The 20,301-nt window shown below is 40.7% G+C and overlaps 1 protein-coding gene across 1 annotated transcript in view; it reads left to right on the forward strand.

The window, feature by feature from the left end:
- Window positions 1-233: 233 nt before the first annotated feature.
- LOC140846847 (bromodomain adjacent to zinc finger domain protein 2B-like) overlaps window positions 234-20,301 on the forward strand; it is a 102,433-nt gene continuing 82,365 nt past the window's right edge. The window contains exons 1-3 of the mRNA XM_073224893.1: window positions 234-361; window positions 18,169-18,262; window positions 19,241-19,357. The gene's annotated coding sequence lies outside the window, so the exon portion shown is untranslated. The remainder of the gene's footprint in view (window positions 362-18,168; window positions 18,263-19,240; window positions 19,358-20,301) is intronic.

Genomic DNA, 20,301 nt, shown 5'->3' on the forward strand with positions numbered 1-20,301 from the left:
CAGTGGGTCCGCGGAGACCAGATGTTGAGCGTACTCGGCGGCGCCATCCTCTCGGCGCGCATGCGGGGGCGGCAGCGACCTCGCTGCAAGCGTCGTATCTCCGCCTCGCGCCCGCTGGGATCTCGGAGCTGCCTGCACTCGCCCCTTCTTGGCTCTCCCGCGGCGGGCGGCGGGCGGCTGTCAGCATGACCGCAGCGCCGCGCGTGGTGATCATCAGCCCGGACTTTTAGCTGCTGCCCTGGCCGGACTTCAGAGAGCTCGGCGGAGACGCGGCTCCCACTGCCGCGCATCTTCGTTGGAGGGTCCAGATCGTGCCCTACTAAGGAGTGAAGGCGACAGCGACAGCTGTGCGGGTTGGAAGGTATGTGGCCGCGGGGCACAGCGGGAACCCGACGGGGCGCAGGGACCACTGCCTCCGTGTGAAGGTGTCGGGGAGCCGGACGTGGGGGCGACCGTGCACGTTGCTCGGCGGGCAGCTCGTGGCCCGCGGGGCTGGGAAGTGGCCAAAGCGGGTGGTGGGTTCCCGGGGCCGGGGGCCTGGAGTTCGCGCGCTCCGCCGGAGGGGCCGCCTAGGAAGGGAGGGAGCGGAGCAGGTGCGCTCGGTGCAGACGTCCTAGCGGCGGAGGCGCCGGGGAGGGGGGAGTGGGGGCCCCCGCCGGAGCCGCTGCTCCTCCTTCCGGGCCCGGGTGGTGAGGGTGGCTGCTCTCCGCCCCGCGACACGCGTCCGCCCGGGACGGGGCCGCAGGCGGAGGGGACGGGCCGCGCCGCGCAGACGGGAGGCCGGTAAGCGTTTTGCCGTGTGTGGATTTTCTCGGCGGGGTCCTCGACGGCGCGGGCCGGACGGGCTGAGGTTCAAGTGTGACCCGCGGCGGGTCAGAGGCCGCCCATACGCAGCGCCGTTAGAATTAAAATTTTTCACGAGGCACCTCCGTGTGTTTTCTTTGAATGAAGTTTCTTTACTTTGGAACTGTCAGGGCATTTTCTTGTATTTAGAAATTCGTATTTCTCTGTGTTTTCGGTTTGTAATCTGCAGCTGAGTAGTTTATAACTAGCCACAGAGATTCTGAGACAGGGACCGTAGGTGTAGTCAGTAGCGTGAGGGCCTCTGGAAAAAGACCCCTACCAAAACTGGGAAATATTCAACAATTCAGCAAAGTCCGATTCACATGAATTCTCTAACGTAAAATACCAAATTAGGAGTATAAGCATTCCTCAGTGAAGATTAGTTAAAACTAAAAAGCCAGGACTAACGGGGACTGAAATGTATGTTTAAACATTCCCCAGATAAGAAAATACCGCCACATAGCCCACGTCTTCATTGTGTCAATTAAATAAGGCTATTGTAAAATTTACTTCAGACTGCTAAAAGGCCCAGTTTATCTTTAACTTTGCCCAGATGCTGCTTTTCCTCCCACAGCCCCTAATCAAGCAATGTATATTACCCCATCCACAGAGAACGTAGTAAAAGGCAGGAAGCAACCTGTCTTAAAGATAAAATTGCATTTTTTTTTTGAGAGGGCATCTCTCATATTTATTGATCAAATGGTTGTTAACAACAATAAAATTCAGTATGGGGGGGTCAATGCTCAATGTACAATCATTAATCCATCTCAAGCCTAATTCTCGTCAGTCTCCAATCTTCTGAAGCATAACGAACAAGTTCTTACATGGTGAATGAAATCTTACATAGTGAATAAATTCTTACATGGTGAACAGTACAAGGGCATTCATCACAGAAACTTTCGGTTTTGATCACGCATTATGACCTATAAACAATCAGGTCAAATATGAATATTCGTTTGATTTTTGTACTTGATTTATATGTTGATCCCACATTTCTCCCTTTATTATTATTATTATTTTTATTTTTAATAAAATGCTGAAGTGGTAGGTAGATGCAAGATAAAGGTAGAAAACATAGTTTAGTGCTGTAAGAGGGCAAACGTAGATGATCAGATGATCAGGTGTGTGCCTATGGACTAAGTATTAATCCAGGCTAGACAAGGGCAGCAATACATCCACGGATGCAGAAGATTTCTCTCAAAGCAGGGGGGGTGAGGTTCTGAGCCTCACCTCTGTTGATCCCCAGATTCTCACCTGATGGCCCCCCTGCGACTGTGCCTGTCTTAGGTTGTTCCTCCCTTGAGGAATCTTACCCGTCTCTGGCTAACCAGTCATCTTCCGGGGCCATACAGAGAAACGTAAAGTTGGTAAGTGAGAGAGAAGCCATATTGTTTGAAAAGGTTAGCTTTTTACTTCTTTGCAGATTTATGCCCTGTGGCTTCTATGCCCAGCACTTGTCTCGAGGTATCTTTACCACCTGGAGGAATTATGATACTCGGTAAATTCGATATGAGGCACGAATTCTATTTAAGGGTTGTAATTAGGAAGGAAGAAGAAAAGCTATAGATGTAGCATATGGAAGGAAACATGGGAGGATTGATTATTTCTTTGACATATCTTCTTGTAGAGTACCTTAAGTATGTATAGGTTTTAAACTACTAACTAATTTGCACACACATATTAACATAATAGGAATACAGTGACATAAACAAAGCAAATCTATAATTACCATCTATCTCCAGTGAAGCCAAGAAAACCATTTAGGCACCCTAGGCATTTGTGAAAATTTATCTATGATATGATAGATATTGTCCAACTGTACTTGAACAGTCTGAGAAAAATCAGACAAATTAAAGCAGCCCATTTCTGGGATCTGTTCACATCCCATATGTTCTTTTAACCGTAGTTAGTCTATAGTCATGAGATTTTGGAGTGCTACAACTTGCACCCCTCCCAACTCCTGGTTGAGTTCCAACAGTACAGATCCAGTCAAATTCGTTGTCTCACTGTATGCAAATGCCAGCCTAGACATCTCCCTCCTCATTCCTATGGCAACCCCAGGAGAGGGTGGGCTGGATGCAGCCACAACGGCAGCATCGTCCGGATCCCTGTGGAGGCTTTTTGATGATCATCCCCCGGCACGAGTCCTCCAGAGAGTGCTGATGCCGGAAGCTCCTCCTCATATCATATCTTAGTTCATTTTCTGGTATCCAAGCTAGGCCTTGATCTTCTGCATAGAAACAAACAGACCCTTTGCCCACACTTTGACATGCCCTCTATACCACTGTGCAGAACTCATCGGAGGTCAGCACACAGTAACTGCTTTTTTTTTTTTTTTTTATTAAGAGAAAGGAATATTATCAGAAAAGAATACCTCCATAGCTGATCATCTGACACCCTTTAAGTGATCAACATTAAGGATATTTAAAGCATGCGTTGATCTTTGATTTACGAATAGTTTTATCCTATCAAGGAGTAATCCCCCTTTTCTTTCTTTCTTTCTTTTTTTTTTTAATTTTTAATCTACACTTACATGAAGAATACTATGTTTACTATGCTCTCCCCTATATTAGGTCCCCCCTAACAAACACATTATGGTTACGGTCGATCAGCTTAGGAAAATGTTGTAGAGTCACTACTTGTCCTCTCTGTGTTGTGCAGCTCACCCTCACCTTTCTCCCTCCCCTCCATGCATGCTAATCTTAATACCCCCTTCTTCCTTATCCCTCCCTGCCCACCCATCCTCCCCAGTTCCTTTCCCTTTCGTACCTGTTAGTCCATTTTTGGGTTCTGTAATTCCGCTGCTGTTTTGTTCCTTCAGTTTTTCCTTTGTTCCTATTCTCCTCAGATGAGTGAAATCATTTGGTATTTCTCTTTCTCCGCTTGGCTTATTTCACTGAGCATAATACTCTCCAGCTCCATCCGTGTTGCTGCAAATGGTTGGATTTTTCCACTTCTTATGGCTGAGTAGTATTCCATTGTGTATATGTACCACATCATCTTTATCCATTCATCTACCGATGGACATTTCGGTTGCTTCCAATTCTTGGCTATTGTAAATAGTGCTGCGATAAACATAGGGGTGCATCTGTCTTTCTCAAACTTGATTGCTGCGTTCTTAGGGTAAATTCCTAGGAGTGGAATTCCTGGGTCAAATGGTAGGTCTGTTTTGAGCATTTTGATGAACCTCCATACTGCTTTCCACATGGTTGAACTAATTTACATTCCCACCAGCAGTGTAGGAGGGTTCCCCTTTCTCCACAGCCTCGCCAACATTTGTTGTGTTTGTCTTTTGGATGGCAGCTATCCTTACTGGTGTGAGGTGATACGTTATTGTAGTTTTAATTTGCATTTCTCTGATAATTAGTGATGTGGAGCATCTTTTCATGTGTCTGTTGGCCATCTGTATTTCTTTTTTAGAGAACTGTCTGTTCAGTTCCTCTGCCCATTTTTTAATTGGGTTATTTGTTTTTTGTTTGTTGAGGCATGTGAGCTCTTTATATATTCTGGACGTCAAGCCTTTATCGGATCTGTCATTTTCAAATATATTCTCCCTTACTGTAGGGTTCCTTTTTGTTCTATTGATGGTGTCTTTCGCTGTACAGAAGCTTTTCAGCTTAACGTAGTCCCACTTGCTCATTTTTGCTGTTGTTTTCCTTGCCCGGGGAGATATGTTCAAGAAGAGGTCACTCATGTTTATGTCTAAGAGGTTTTTGCCTATGTTTTTTTCCAAGAGTTTAATGGTTTCATGACTTACATTCAGGTCTTTGATCCATTTTGAGTTTACCTTTGTATATGGGGTTAGACAATGGTCCCGTTTCATTCTCCTACACGTAGCTGTCCAGTTTTGCCAACACCATCTGTTGAACAGACTGTCATTTTGCCATTGTATGTCCATGGCTCCTTTATCAAATATTAATTGACCATATTTGTTTGGGTTAATTTCTGGAGTCTCTAATCTGTTCCACTGGTCTGTGGCTCTGTTCTTGTGCCAGTACCAAATTGTTTTGATTACTATGGCTTTGTAGTAGAGCTTGAAGTTGGGGAGTGAGATCCCCCCCTACTTTATTCTTCTTTTTCAGGATTGCTTTGGCTATTCGGGGTCTTTGGTGTTTCCATATGAATTTTTGAATTATTTGTTCCAATTCATTGAAGAATGTTGCTAGTAATTTGAGAGGGATTGCATCAAATCTGTATATTGCTTTGGGCAGGATGGCCATTTTGACGATATTAATTCTTCCTAGCAATGAGCATGGGATGAGTTTTCATTTATTAGTGTCCACTTTAATTTCTCTTAAGAGTGACTTGTAGTTTTCAGAGTATAAGTCTTTCACTTCTTTGGTTAGGTTTATTCCTAGGTATTTTATTCTTTTTGATGTAATGGTGAATGGAATTGTTTTCCTGATTTCTCTTTCTATTGATTCATTGTTAGTGTATAGGAAAGCTACAGATTTCTGTGTGTTAATTTTGTATCCTGCAACTTTACTGTATTCTGATATCAGTTCTAGTAGTTTTGGTGTGGAGTCTTTAGGGTTTTTTATGTACAGTATCATATCATCTGCAAATAGTGACAGTTTATCTTCTTCTTTACCAATCTGGATTCCTTGTATTTCTGTGTTTTGTCTGATTGCCGTGGCTAGGACCTCCAGTACTATGTTAAATAACAGTGGGGAGAGTGGGCATCCCTGTCTGGTTCCCAATCTCAGAGGAAATGATTTCAGCTTCTCACTGTTCAGTATAATGCTGGCTGTGGGTTTATCATATATGGCCTTTATTATGTTAAGGTACTTGCCGTCTATTCCTATTTTGCTGAGAGTTTTTATCATGAATGGATGTTGAATTTTGTCAAATGCTTTTTCAGCATCTATCATGTGGTTTTTGTCTTTCTTTTTGTTGGTGTGGTGGATGATGTTGATGGATTTTCGAATGTTGTACCATCCTTGCATCCCTGGGATGAACCCCACTTGGTCATGGTGTATGATCCTTTTGATATACTGTTGAATTCTGTTTGCTAATATTTGATTGAGTATTTTTGCATCTACATTCATCAGGGATATTGGTCTGTAATTTTCTTTTTTGGTGGGGTCTTTGCCTGGTTTTGGTATTAGGGTGATGTTGGCTTCATAGAGTGAGTTTGGGAGTATTCGTTCTTCTTCTATTTTGTGGAACACTTTAAGGAGAATGGGTATTATGTCTTCCTTGTGTGTCTGATAAAATTCCGAGGTAAATCCATCCGGCCCCGGGGTTTTGTTCTTGGGTAGTTTTTTGATTACCTTTTCAATTTCTTTGCTCGTGATTGGTTTGTTTAACTTTTGTGTTTCTTCCTTGGTCAGTCTTGGGAGGTTGTATTTTTCTAGGAAGTTGTCCATTTCTTCTAGGTTTTCCAGCTTCTTGGCATATAGGTTTTCATAGTAGTCTTTAATAATTCTTTGTATTTCTGTGGAGTCTGTCGTGATTTTTCCATTCTCATTTCTGATTATGTTGATTTGTGTTGATTCTCTTTTTCTCTTAATAAGTTGGGCTAGAGGCTTATCTATTTTGTTTATTTTCTCGAGGAACCAGCTCTTGGTTTTGTTGATTTTTGCTATTGTTTTATTCTTCTCAATTTTGTTTATTTCTTCTCTGATCTTTATTATGTCCCTCCTTCTGCTGACTTTAGGCCTCATTTGTTCTTCTTTTTCCAGTTTTGATAATTCTGATGTTAGACTATTCATTTGGGAGTGTTCTTCCTTCTTCAAGTGTGCCTGGATTGCTATATACTTTCCTCTTAAGACTGCTTTCGCTGCATCCCACAGAAGTTGGGGCTTAGTGTTGTTGTTGTCATTTGTTTCTATATATTCCTTGATCTCTATTTTGATTTGTTCATTGATCCATTGATTATTTAGTAGCATGTTGTTAATCCTCCATGTGTTTGTGAGCCTTTTTGATTTCTTTGTAGAATTTATTTCTACTTTTATACCTTTGTGGTCTGAAAAATTGGTTGGTAGAATTTCAGTATTTTGGAATTTACTGAGGCTCTTTTTGTGAGCTAGTATGTGGTCTATTCTGGAGAATGTTCCATGTGCACTTGAGAAGAATGTATATCCTGTTGCTTTTGGATGTAGAGTTCTATAGATGTCTATTAGGTCCATCTGTTCTAGTGTGTTGTTCAGTGCCTGTGTGTCTTTACTTATTTACTGCCCGGTGGATCTATCCTTTGGGGTGAGTGGTGTGTTGAAGTCTCCTAAAATAAATGCATTGCAGTCTATTTCCCTCTTTAGTTCTGTTAGTATTTGCTTCACATATGCTGGTGCTCCTGTATTGGGTGCATATATATTTAGAATGGTTATATCCTCTTGTTGGACTGAGCCCTTTATCATTATGTAGTATCCTTCTTTTTCTCTTGTTACTTTCTTTGTTTTGAAGTCTATTTTGTCTGATATTAGTACTGCAACCCCTGCTTTCTTCTCACTGTTGTTTGCCTGAAATATGTTTTTCCATCCCTTGACTTTTAGTCTATGCTTATCTTTGGGTTTAAGGTGAGTTTCTTGTAAGCAGCATATAGATGGGTCTTGCTTTTTTATCCATTCTATTACTCTGTGTCTTTTGATTGGTGCATTAAGTCCATTTACATTTAGGGTGACTATTGAGAGATATGTATTTATTGCCAATGCAGGCTTTAGATTCGTGGTTACCAAAGTTTCAAGGTTAGCTTCTTTAGTATCTTACTGCCTAACTTAGCTCGCTTACTGAGCTGTTATATACACTGTCTGGAGATTCTTTTCTTCTCTCCCTTCTTATTCCTCCTCCTCCATTCTTCATATGTTGTGTGTTTTGTTCTGTGCTCTTTTTAGTGATGCTCCCATCTAGAGCAGTCACTGTAGGATGCCCTGTAGAGGTGGTTTGTGGGAAGCAAATTCCCTCAGCTTTTGCTTGTCTGGGAATTGTTTAACCCCGCCATCATATTTAAATCATAGTTGTGCTGGATACAGTATCCTTGGTTCAAGGCCCTTCTGTTTCATTGCATTAAGTATATCATGCCGTTCTCTTCTGGCCTGTAGGATTTCTGTCGAGAAGTCTGATGTTAGCCTGATGGGTTTTCCTTTATAGGTGACCTTTTTCTCTCTAGCTGCCTTTAAAACTCTTTCCTTGTCCTTGATCCTTGCAATTTTAATTACTATGTGTCTTGGTGTTGTTCTTCTTGGATCCTTTCTGTTGGGGGTTCTGTGTAATTCCATGCTCTGTTCGATTATTTCCTCCCCCAGTTTGGGGAAGTTTTCAGCAATTATTTCTTCAAGGAGACTTTCTGTCCCTTTTCCTCTTTCTTCTTCTTCTGGTATCCCTATAATACGAATATTATTCCTTTTGGCTTGGTCACATAGTTCTCTTAGTGTTGTTTCATTCCTGGAGATCCTTTTATCTCTTTCTATGTCAGCTTCTATACGTTCCTGTTCTCTGGCTTCTATTCCTTCAATGGCCTCTTGCATCTTATCCATTCTGCTTATAAATCCTTCCAGGGATTGTTTCACTTCTGTGGTCTCCTTCCTGACATCTGTGATCTCCCTCCGGACTTCATCCCACTGCTCTTGCATTTTTCTCTGCATCTCATCCCATTGCTCTTGCATTTTTCTCTGCATCTTTGTCATCATGTTCATGATTTTTATTATGAATTCTTTTTCAGGAGGACTGGTTAGGTCGGTCTCCTTCTCAGGTGTTGTCTCTGTGATCTTTGTCTGCCTGTAATTTTGCCTTTTCATGGTGATAGAGATAGTTTGCAGAGCTGTTACAAGTGACCGCTGGAAGAGCTTCCCTTCTTGTTGGTTTGTGGCCTTCCTCTCCTGGGAGAATAGCGACCTCTAGTGGCTTGTGCTGGGCAGCTGTGTGCAGACAGGGCTTCTGCTTCCTGCCCAGTTGCTATGGGGTTTATCTCTGCTGTTGCTGTGGGCGTGGCCTGGCTGGGGCTGCTCCTCCAAAATGGTGGAGTCCTGTTGGAGGGGGAGCGGCCGGGGGCTATTTGTCTCCGTAAGGGGCCTCTGTGCTCCCTGCTGCCCAGGGGGTTAGAGTGCCCAGAGATCTCCAGATTCCCTGCCTCTGGTCTAAGTGACCTGTCCTGCCCCTTTAAGACTTCCAAAAAGCACTCTCCAAACCAAACAACAACAGCAACAATGAGAGAGGAAACAGAAAAAAAAAAAAGGAAAAAACACGCGATTTTTTTTTTTGTCCTCAGGCGCCGGTCCCAGGCACCCACTCACTGGTCCTGCTGCCCTGTCTCCCTAGCACCAGGGTCCCTGTCCCTTTAAGGCTTCCAAAAAGCACTCACCAAAAAGAGAAAAAAAAAATAAAGGGAAAAACGCGCGATTTCCTCCGTCCTCTGGCGCCAGTCTCAGGCACCCGCCCATCGGTCCTGCTGCTCTGCCTCCCTAGCACCAGGGTCCCTGTCCCTTTAAGGCTTCCAAAAAGCACTCGCCAAAAAGAGAAAAAAAAAAATAAAGAAAGGGGAAAACGCGTGATTTTCTCGGTCGTCAGGTGCCGGTCTCAGGCACCCGCCCACCGGTCCTGCAGGGAAAAATGCAGGATATTCTTTGTCCTCAGGCGCCAGTCCCAGGCACCCGCTCACCAGTCCCACCACACTGCCTCCCTAGCAACGGGGTCCCTGTCCCTTTAAGGCTTCCAAAAAGCACTCGCCAAAAAAAAAAAAAACCGCTCCGGTTTCTTTCCATCTGCCGGGAGCCGGGGGGTGGGGCGCTCGGGTCCTGTGGGGCCGGGGCTTGTGTCTTACCCCCTTCGCAAGGCGCTGGGTTCTTGCAGGTGTGGATGTGGTCTGGATGTTGTCCTGTGTCCTCTGGTCTCTATTTTAGGAAGATTTTTCTTTGTTATATTTTCATAGCTCTATGTGTTTTTGGGAGGAGATTTCCACTGCTCTACTCATGCCGCCATCCTGGCTCCGCCTCCAAGATTGCATTTTAACATCCAGGAAGTTAAGTGCCCTGTGACTTCATTGTGTCAATTAAATGAGGCTGTTGTAAAATTTACTTAAGCCAGCTAAAAGGCCCAGTTTATCTTTAACTTAGCCCAGATGCTGCTTTTCCTCCTCCAGCCCTTAATCAAGTGATAGATAACCTGGGCAATTAATATGGCAAGTAAGCCCAGCCACAGACAATGTAGTAAAAGGCAGGAAGCATCTCATCTAAAAGATAAGATTGCATTTAACACCCAGGAAGTTAAACCGGTAAGATTCTTTTTTTTTTTTTTTAAGGTGTTATTGATGTACACTCCTGTGAAGGTTTCACATAAAAAATGTGTGGTTACTACATTCACACATACTATCTAGTCCCCCCATCATACCCCACTGCAGTCACTGTCCCATCAGCGTAGTAAGATCCCAGAAGTAATTAAATTGCTCTAACACCTGCAGTTAATTTTGCTCCCATAGTACTATATTTATATAGATTTTTTGGCACTTACTATGTTCAATGTATTATTTCCCAAAGTGTTAAGTAACTACTTTGTCCATTTATATTGCCTTTGTAAGACTTAACATAATGTCTTAAATATGGTAGGCATACTATTAACTAAAATAATTTAATTGAAAATAATATATTGATTAAAACCAACCTCAGCAATTGGAGTATTTGGGGAAGAGGTGTATTTGAATTAGAGAATATGCTTAATTATATAATTATATGTAGTGGTCTTTAAAATACCATAGAATAAATTAAACTAAATAGAATAGTAGGTTTCTATAAAGAGATCTTTAGGGCTCACTTTGATCAATGAACTTTACTTGTGATTAGTTAACAGTTATTCAGTTTGTTTTTCAGACTTTTAAGTAGTTCCTTTAAGGCCGAGTTTTCCAAAGTGCACTCTGAGGAATCCAATCAGTTGGTTCTGTTGAGATGCTTTGGCTACTGCTGGATGCCTTCCTTGCCCCAAAGTACAGCCCTTTATTTGTATTTTACTATACTGGGCTCCTTCCTAAACAAGATTTTATTTAGGAAAGACTCTTCTGATGAAATTGTTTAAAATAATCGCTGAGTGTAAATACTTCAACTTTATCCATATATTTAAGGTTTTCCAAGATCTTACAAAAAGATATTCCCTCTTACTCCTTTATTACCACAAACTGCAGATCAGTAGTTTATAATGAATATGGGACTTGAAAAAGTTAAGCAAATGATATGTAGTGGGCTTTGGGTATAGCAAGTAAGCTGTCTGTTCTCTGAATATTCTGTATCTGAATTTGAATTTTTGAGTTGTTAGAATATCAGAAATTACTGGAATTGGTATACAAATTGTTAGCTAGGCTGAAGAATTTTCTGTATCATGGCTTGTAAATTTTAATATGTGTAAGATTCTGATTCAGTACATGTAGGCTGGGGCTTGAAGTTCTGATTTTCTTAAAAAAAAAAAAAAAGTTTCAGCATTGCTGGACTGTGGGCCACATTTTGAGTAGCAAGGAGCTAGCTGACTTTAAAGCCTATCGCTACATTTTAGGATTGCAGTCTTGGCCCTAGATAGCAGGCTTTCATTATTACAGTAGACATTTCCTTAAACTGCCTGTTTCTCTACAGTCTGATTTATATTTTGTCATTTTAATAGAAAATTTTGGCTGTAGCTCCAGGAGTAAGGCGTGGGGAGCTCCCCTCCAGAAACTAATTCCAGTGAAACCAAAGTAAGTCAAGGGAAAGGGCAGGTTGGGAGAAATCATTGTTAATGCTCACAGCTCCAGGTGTCCTCTCGGCCACTGCACACATGCGCTTTATTTTGTTTGGCTGAGGCTGTTTTAGTTGGTATTGGTATAAGTACTGCTTTTTTTTTTAAGCAATTGTTATTATCATGAATTAACAGCAACTATGTGCCACAGCAGGTTAAGCTGTTAATTTTATCTGTAGCACATGTGAATTGAAAACCTAATTTGTGTAAACAACCAATGAGACAGTTATTTAGCTAAATAGATTATACTCAAAAAGAAATAAATCAATTTTGAGGGTCATTATTTTATTTAAAATATATAATATCAACCATTTTCATAGTCTTGGGCTTTATAGAAAATTATGATAACTAAATCATAGATTTAAATAATAGTTTTTTAAGAAAACTCAGTATTACTTAGTTTTGATAAATGAAAATTAGTAATTAACTTTGTAGACCAGGACAGCAGAGCAGTTTTGGGGGAAAAATTACAATTTTTATCTAAACACATTAGAATAATTTTCATACTGATAGTTATTATGTCAGCCCTACAGTATTTCACTTAATTGTCAGTAGTAGAAATTGCTGGAGGAATTGCATTATTACATACTGCATATATTATTACATTATTGCATATATCAGTAGTATCCAAGTAGGTACTAACATTGCTATGAAAGTTTTCATGTGGAATTTATGTCAGATGTTGCAATTCTGAATAGGAATAAACTTCCTTTGTTTGTTCTGGTAGCATCCATTGATTTTTTTTTTTCTCAAAGATACTTTAATAGTGCTGATAGAAGCAGAACAGTTAGAATTTACATTAAAAATAAATGTGATGAATAAAAAGCACTACACTACATTATAGCCTTGATTTTTCTTTACCAAAGTTCCAAAATCTAAAGGACAAAAATACTGACAAGGTCAAGAAAAAAATGAAAGAAAGAAAAAGAAAATGACATTGAGGTCTTGGTTTAATACATATGTATTCCATCCAGGTGGATGGTTAATTTCATTAGCAAATCTCATTGTTGTGCAATGTCTGTTCTTCTGCAGTAAAATGAATATTGTATTCTCACAGGCTCTGTGTATCTATTTAATGTTGCATTAAATGAATACATACATATTTGTAGCTTTCTTTGGTTTATTCTTTACAGTTTGTCTTTTAAGAAAAAAAAATTGAATTACGTTCTTTTGTTAAATTGGTAAAAGCTTTTCAATTAATATTATAGATGTTTCCTCCGTTCTCTGAAGTAAACAATTTTAAGTGGTTAATATAAAATCATTCTAATTATCCTATAACTTTCTAAATTAATCGAATATAATACTGATTGATTTAAGCTTATAATTAATAATGAGCTTCTTAAGCCTATGCTTTCAATATATTTTTAAAAGGAGTCTTCTTTTAATTGCAAGAAAAATGTTAAACAAGTGTACGTATTATGCCAAATGTAAATGCCGCTACCTTTTGCAGTACTAAAGATTGTATGTTGAGATCACCAAGGTTTGAATTTTCATAAAATAGGAAATTCAGAAATAACAAATTTCAATGGCTACACACTGGAAGAGTTCATTTAATAGTAGAAGAGGTTGCCTGGCTCTGGGTTATGTATATGAGTTCAAATATGGATCAAACTGTATTGGATACCATTGTCATTTCATCTAGTCATTTTGAGGTCTGACAATAATTCACAAAATCTATTTGGTTTTTGGTAGTGTTCTCAAAAGTTGTCCTCACAACTAAAATTCTTCTGACAATCTTGAAAGTAGAAAAGCCTAAGGTTTGATGTAATATGGATTGATTGTATGCCATTTGGAAATTACCTTTGTGGTAAAAAATTGGCCTCTGGCTTACTTGATGAAATCCTAATATCTTACTTATGTTGAATAAGCATGAACTGTTATAACTATGTAGTTGATTAATGTATCATACTAAGTTAATTTGTACTTAGAGCATTTGCGTTTCATTATTCATAGTGGGTAACGTAAAAACTAGGAATCCCAGTAACTACTAAGGGAAATACTAAAATAATTAGAGAGTAATATAGAGCTGAGTCAAGTAGGATGAGAAGGTTATATGGGCCCAAATAGCCAGGCTTTTGAGAGGGGAGCATCCTGAAAGTGATGAGATTCAAACTGCTAATGAGGTAGGAAAGCAACAGGTGTACAACATGACCATAAAGTGGGCGGTAGGAGAATTTAAATTTGGCATCTTTGGGAGACAGAGAAGAGGAAACCCAACTGTAATGGAAGATACAACTTGCTACTGCCTATTTATTAAATATCAGATTGTAGCATTGCTAAATTTTAGTAGTATTAAGTCCATATATATGGTGTATTGAGATGCTGCCATTGTGGACCTTATTTTTTCTTGTACGACAAAATGGGAGATAGGAAATTCTTTTGATACTAATTTTACTGCCTCTTCTCCCCCACCAGTAACGTAAAAATAAAACCTGCCATAAAGTGTGTAAAAGATTCATACTCTAAAAGGAATCTAAATTGGTGTAGACTGAATGGGAAGATATCAGTCTAGAAACTCTTCAGTAAGATTTCTTTACCATTTCTTGGTTAGAAATACCAAATTCAGGAATAAAAATCATCACAGATTGGGCTCCCACTTGCTGAATTAAGCAGGATAATAGAAGGCCCCCTGGAAAAGTAAGACAGGGACTGTTTTAAGTTTTAAACCTTCGGGTAAGATTCCTCAAGGGAGGAACAACCTAAGACAGAGGCACAGTCGCAGGGGGGCCATCAGGTGAGAAATTGGGGATCAACAGAGGTGAGGCTTAGAACCTCATCCCCCCTGTTTTGAGAGAAATCTTCTGCATCTGTGGATGTTTTATTGCCCTTGTCTAGCTTGGATTAAACCATAGTCTACAGGCACACACCTGATCATCTACATTTACTCTCTTACAACACTAAACTATGTTTTCTACCTTTATCTTGCATCTACCTACCACCTCAGCATTTTATTAAAAATAATAATAATAATAAAGGGAGAAATGTGGGATCCACATATAAATCAAGTATAAGAATCAAACGAATATTCATTTTTGACCTGATTGTTTATAGTTCATAATGCGTGATCAAAACCGAAAGTTTCTGTGATGACTGCCCTTGTACTGTTCACCATGTAAGAACTTGTTCGTTATGCTTCAGAAGATTGGAGACTGACGAAAATTAGGCATGGGGTGAATTAATGATTGTGCATTGAGCATTGACTCCCCTATACAGAATTTTATTGTTGTTAGCAACCATTTGATCAATAAATAAGAGAGATGCCCTCTCAAAAAAAAAAAAAAAGGTTTCCTTGAAGTGTTTGGACCTATGTATTAGTGTCATCTTCATCTGACCTGGAGCCACAGTTGTTACCTGCATGACCATTTTACTTACTTATCCATCAGAGGAACCTGAATTTAGAAAATGAAATAGGACTTTGGAATATGAAAATGGACTATGTAACAAATATCCTGAGGATTGTTAGTATTTGTTTAAAGTCCCAGATGAATACCTTCTGGTGTAACTATTTACTAAAATCAACATACTATAAAAAATGTTTCAAAGCTGATAAATGAATACATATAACCCCAGATTAAATTGTAAAAGGTTTACCAGCAAGATGGTTCATTTTCTGGATAACTGTCCTTATGTTATGACCATAGCTGTGTTGAGGAAATGTTAAAAGAAACTTTCATAGGAAATCTATTACTTAATTTATATAAAGATGCTGTTTAGAAAATTACAGTACTGTCCAGTGTCCTGTTATTGAGAAGTATAGAAGAAATTTCTCTTACCTCTGAGCACTAGGAAAAGCTTTGGTGCTTGTTTGTAAATTACTTTGTATATGGAATGAAAATTTTGTAATTAGATCTTGTTTCCCACTTGATGGGTTGCTGAGAAGCTAAGAGCTGAACCACCCACATTTTAGAGTTGTGCAAGGCCTTAGGTGTTTCTGTGGTCCAACTTTACTTTGTGTTTCATCTTTCTTGCATCCTCTTATTTTCCCATTATTCATACTAATTTGTATTTTGAAAGCATTCTATTCTACTACTAATATTTCTGTAAGTTATATTAAATAATTTTGGAGTAAGATAGGATATTAATAACTATGTGAAGCTTATTTATTGCAAGGAGAAGGCGAGCAAATAAGAGGAGGAGCCTTTCTTCTTTCTTGTGTACCCTTCCCGGCATCCTCCCTCCTTTATCTTGCACAAATTTCTTAAGTCATGGAGGACTGAACTCTTCTGTACTTTCTCAGACTTGCAAGGAGGCAGGGAAATCCTTTCTGAAGCTTTTTGCTTGTACAGAGTTACCAGGTATAGTTCGTTAGGCTAAGTGTGCCCTACACGAAAGTGCCTGACTGAGAGAACAAGTAGGGCTAAAATACATCCTAGAGAAGGAAAAGGTGACTTATTCTCATTTGTTGGCTCAGAAAGGGTCTTTTTCTGACTCACAGGGTGATATTATTTGGTTTTTGTCCCTGCCCTTTTGATTGAGTCATAAACTAATACTAAAATTTGATGACTAATGATAAGAGTTACCTTGAATGAAGCAAAAGTTGAAATTTATTTTCTTTACCCATATATTTCTATTCCATTACCCTCTAAATTTGACTCATTGTGTTGAACTAAGATAGTTATGATCTTTGAAATAGTTGAAATAATAATTTTCTAATTTACAATTCTGTTTTGTTATATGCATTACATAATCAAAGCTACCTATTTAGTAAGAATTATATCGAACTTTCTATAAAGGAAATAAGGGTTGTGTTTGCATTCCAGGTAACAATAGGATGTTTGAAGTATTTGATTTGTTCAGCCGGAACTGTTAACTACTTAGTCATAGTTTTCTGAAAATTTGTTATTAATGTATCATCGTAGTAAAGGTGGTGATCAGCAACTTGCATCAAGGTTATTCAAGACTGAATAAATACTCTTTTCAAATGACACACAGTTAAGTGTTTGTAATGAAACCTGCTCTGAGATTCTGTACTCCTGCTACAGTCATATCTACTTGGGTGTTATTTTTGTTGTTACAGATTCTATTGTCATTTTGTTTTCTGTATCAGTACATTAGAATTTTATTTTGCAAACACTAAATATAAACCTGACTAAGTATTTGATTTTTTAATGCTCACAGGTAAATATTTTAAGTTTTGTTTTTCTGAAGTATGAATTTAAAATGATGCCAGGAATAGCTTCTAGTTGTGTGACTTTTTGATTCGTGTAATTGAGATTTTTTTCTTAAAGGTTGCCACATAAAATCAAAGTATCTCATTTTTCTGGAGCTTATCTTAATAAAAAAAATAGGCTTCTTATGCTTTGATTTTTGGTCTCTGATTATTACAACTTAGAAACTTCTACTTTCATCAAGCAGTTGAAATTCAGAGACTTTTTTTATATTTAGGAGGTTTTGAACAGTTGTTCTTCGTTGTTTATTTTTTAACCTTGCTTTGTCTTTACAATTTACTTGCCAGAAGTAATTAATTAATTTTTTAATTTTTATTTTGTTATCATTAATCTACAATTACATGAATTACATTCTGTTTACTAGGGTCCCCCCTTCACCAAGTGCCCCCCACGAACCCCATTATAGTCACTGTCTATAAGCATAGTAAGATGTTGTAGAATCACTACTTGTCTTCTCTGTTGCACAGCCCTCCCCATGCCCCCCTCATATTATACATGCTAATCGTAATACCCCCTTTCTTCCCCCATGCTTATCCCTCCCTTCCCTCCCATTCTCCCCAGTCCCTTTCCCTTTGGTGACTGTTAGTCCATTCTTGGGTTCTGTGATTCTGCTGCCGTTTTGTTCCTTCCGTTTTTGCTTTGTTCTTATACTCCACAGGAGTGAAATCATTTGCTACTTGTCTTTCTCCACCTGGCTTGTTTTAGTGAGCTTATCACCCTGTAGCTCCATCCATGTTGTTGCGAATGGTGGTAGGATTTGTTCTCTTCTTATGGCTGAATGATTCCATAGTGTATATGTACCACCTCTTCTTTATCCATTCATCTCCTGATGGACACTGAGGTTGCTTCCATTTCTTGACTATTGTAAATAGTGCTGCAATCAATATAGGGGTGTATATGTCTCTTTCAAACTGGGCTCCTGCATTCTTAGGGTAAGTTCCTAGGAGAGGTGAGGTATTCCTGGGTCAAATGGTATTTCTGTTTTTTTGGGAACCTCCATACTGCTTTCCACAATCGTTGAACTGACTGACATTCCCACGAGCAGTATAGGAGGGTTCCCTTTTCTCCACATCTTTGCCAACATCTGTTGTTGTCTGTCTTCTGGATGGTGGCCATCCTAACTGGTGTGAGGTGATACCCCAGTGTGGTTTTAATGTGCAGCCAGTTCTCTGATGATCACCGATGTGGAGCATCTTTTCATGTGCCTGTCTGCTACCTGAAATTGCTTCTTGGGAGAAGTGTCTGTTCAGATCCTCTGCCCATTTTGTAATTGGATTATTTGCTTTTTGTGTGTTGAGGTGTGTGAGCTCTTAATGCATGTTTTGGATGGCAACCCCTTATCGGATATGTTATCTATGAATATATTCTCCCATACTGTAGGATGTCTTTTTGTTCTGCTGATGGTGTTCAAACAGAATCTTATACCCTCTGCTATTTCATTCCAATTCTAATTTTTTTTTTCCAGAACACCAACTGACTGAGAAAACTGTTACAAAGAGGAGAAGATGTGATACAGGAACATCGAGCCTAAGATGAGAAGTGAGATGGTGTGGAGACTGGTAGGTAGTATCTTTCCATGTGCTGCTTTCAAGGGTCATAGTGTGAAAAGGTTGCTAAGGAGATAAAGCCCAGGGTGTTGACATCACCTGCTATCGGTGGAGCCACCTAGCCACTAGCCATTAATGGGAAGCTAGCATGCGGCACTGTTTTATCTTTCCTGTGGAGTTAGATATGCGGCATCCCCCATTTGCAGTTCTGTCAGACCCTGTGTGGGACTGTCCTGGCACTGGCAGGGGTGGACCCGAGAGCTCCGCCTTTCCTGCTGGGCTGTTCCAGCATCCCTCTCAGAACAAGGCCTCAGCAGTGCTCTTGGTAGAGAGAGAGAGAGAGAGAATTGTGCTCAAGAGATGGGCACTTTTTTTCTGTAGATCCATGAGCATGTTCCTAATGTTTATTTTGAGATCTGTTTCAGGAAGATTGATTTGAGTCCTGTTACCAGGTTCCTTTGACGGTTCGTATTTGTGGGTGGTGCCCTGGTGCCCTCTAGCTCCCAGAAGATTTACTCTCTGGAGCTGCTCAGCCCTTTGAGGGGATGGCAGGGGTCACAGGGGAGCGGTGGTGGTGCCCTCCCCTGCCGGAAGGAAAGAGGTCCCTCCTGCTTTCCGGCCACAGTGCCCGTCTCCACTGCCAGGGCCAGTTTGTGGAGCACGCAGGGAGAAGCTGCCGTATGTGGGGCCGTCCTCTTGCTGGCCTGGTGCGATGGTGGGGGCCGCCGGTTAGCAAGCCAGTGCCGGCGGGGAGGCAGGCCGTGTATCAGTCACAGCAGGGTAGGGGGCCTTGGAGCTGCGAGGCCAGCCAGAGGGATGGAGCGACTGGAGCTCCCAAAAGTTCTCCCGCCTGCTGGGCAGAGGGCACCCGGGCAGTGTGGCACACCTGTCCTTTCTCCTTAGTGGCAAGCTCTGGAAGCCTTGTCCCTTTATTAGCTGTCTCGCTGTTGGCAAGTCTCTCAGACTGCCTGCCTTTCTTTTGTCCCACAGCGGCCGGATGTGAATCCCTGTGTTGTCTCACAAGTGGCTGGAATCTCAAGTCTCTCGAAGTATTCTGCCTGTCTTGGCTTTCCAACCCCACTGATCCTCCAGAGCGCACCACGTATGGTAGGTTTGTGCTCCCAGAGCACATCTCCAGGGCTGGGTGTTCAGCAGTCCTAGGCCTCCACCCCCCTGCCCGGTTCTGTTTCTCTTCCTCCCTCCTGTGAGCTCGGGTGTGGGAAGGGCTTTGGGGTCCCTCTGGATCCTGGCTTTGTACATCACCCTTCTCCTTGAGGTGACAGCCTGCCGCAGCAGCCTTCTTCCCTGCTGCTCTTCCAGGATTTGGTGTAGTTGTTCTGTTTCCGTATTGTACGTATGTATGTGGTTCTGGGAGGAGCTTTCTGCCTCCCCTCTCATGCCGCCATCTTTAATCCCATCAGTCCATCTTTTTTTTTTTTCAATTTCCCTTGTGTAGGGTACCTTTCCCCACCCCTTTGACTTGTAGTTTGTCTGTGTCCTTGGATCTCAAGTGAATCTCCTTAAGGGAGCATGTAGGTGGTCCTGAGTTTTCATCCCTTCTTTTAACCCTGTGTCTTTTGATTGGAGCATTGAAAGTCTGTCCTTTCATTCTGATAATTGATAGCTGTGTCCTTATTGCACATTTTTAATTTTTTATTTATTTTTTATTTTATCATTAATATACAATTAGATGAAGAAAATTATGTTTACTAGGCTCCCCACTTCAAGTCCTCCTCACAAACCCCATTACAGTCACTGTCCATCAGCGTAGTAAGGTGCTGTCGAATCACTGCTTGTCTTCTCTGTGTTGTACAGCCTTCCCCATGCCCCCCCCAACACATTATACATGTTAATCGTAGTACGTCCTCTTTTTACCCGCCCTTATCCCACCCTTCCCACCCATCCTCCCCAGTCCCTTTCCCTTTGGTAACTGTTAGTCCATTCTTGGGTTCTGTGATTCTGCTGCTGTTTTGTTCCTTCAGTTTTTCTTTGTTCTTATACTCCACATATGAGTGAAATCATTTGGTACTTGTCTTTCTCCACCTGGCTTA

The sequence above is a fragment of the Manis javanica genome, chromosome 16 (assembly GCF_040802235.1).
Source record: "Manis javanica isolate MJ-LG chromosome 16, MJ_LKY, whole genome shotgun sequence".
Classification (NCBI taxonomy): domain Eukaryota; kingdom Metazoa; phylum Chordata; class Mammalia; order Pholidota; family Manidae; genus Manis; species Manis javanica.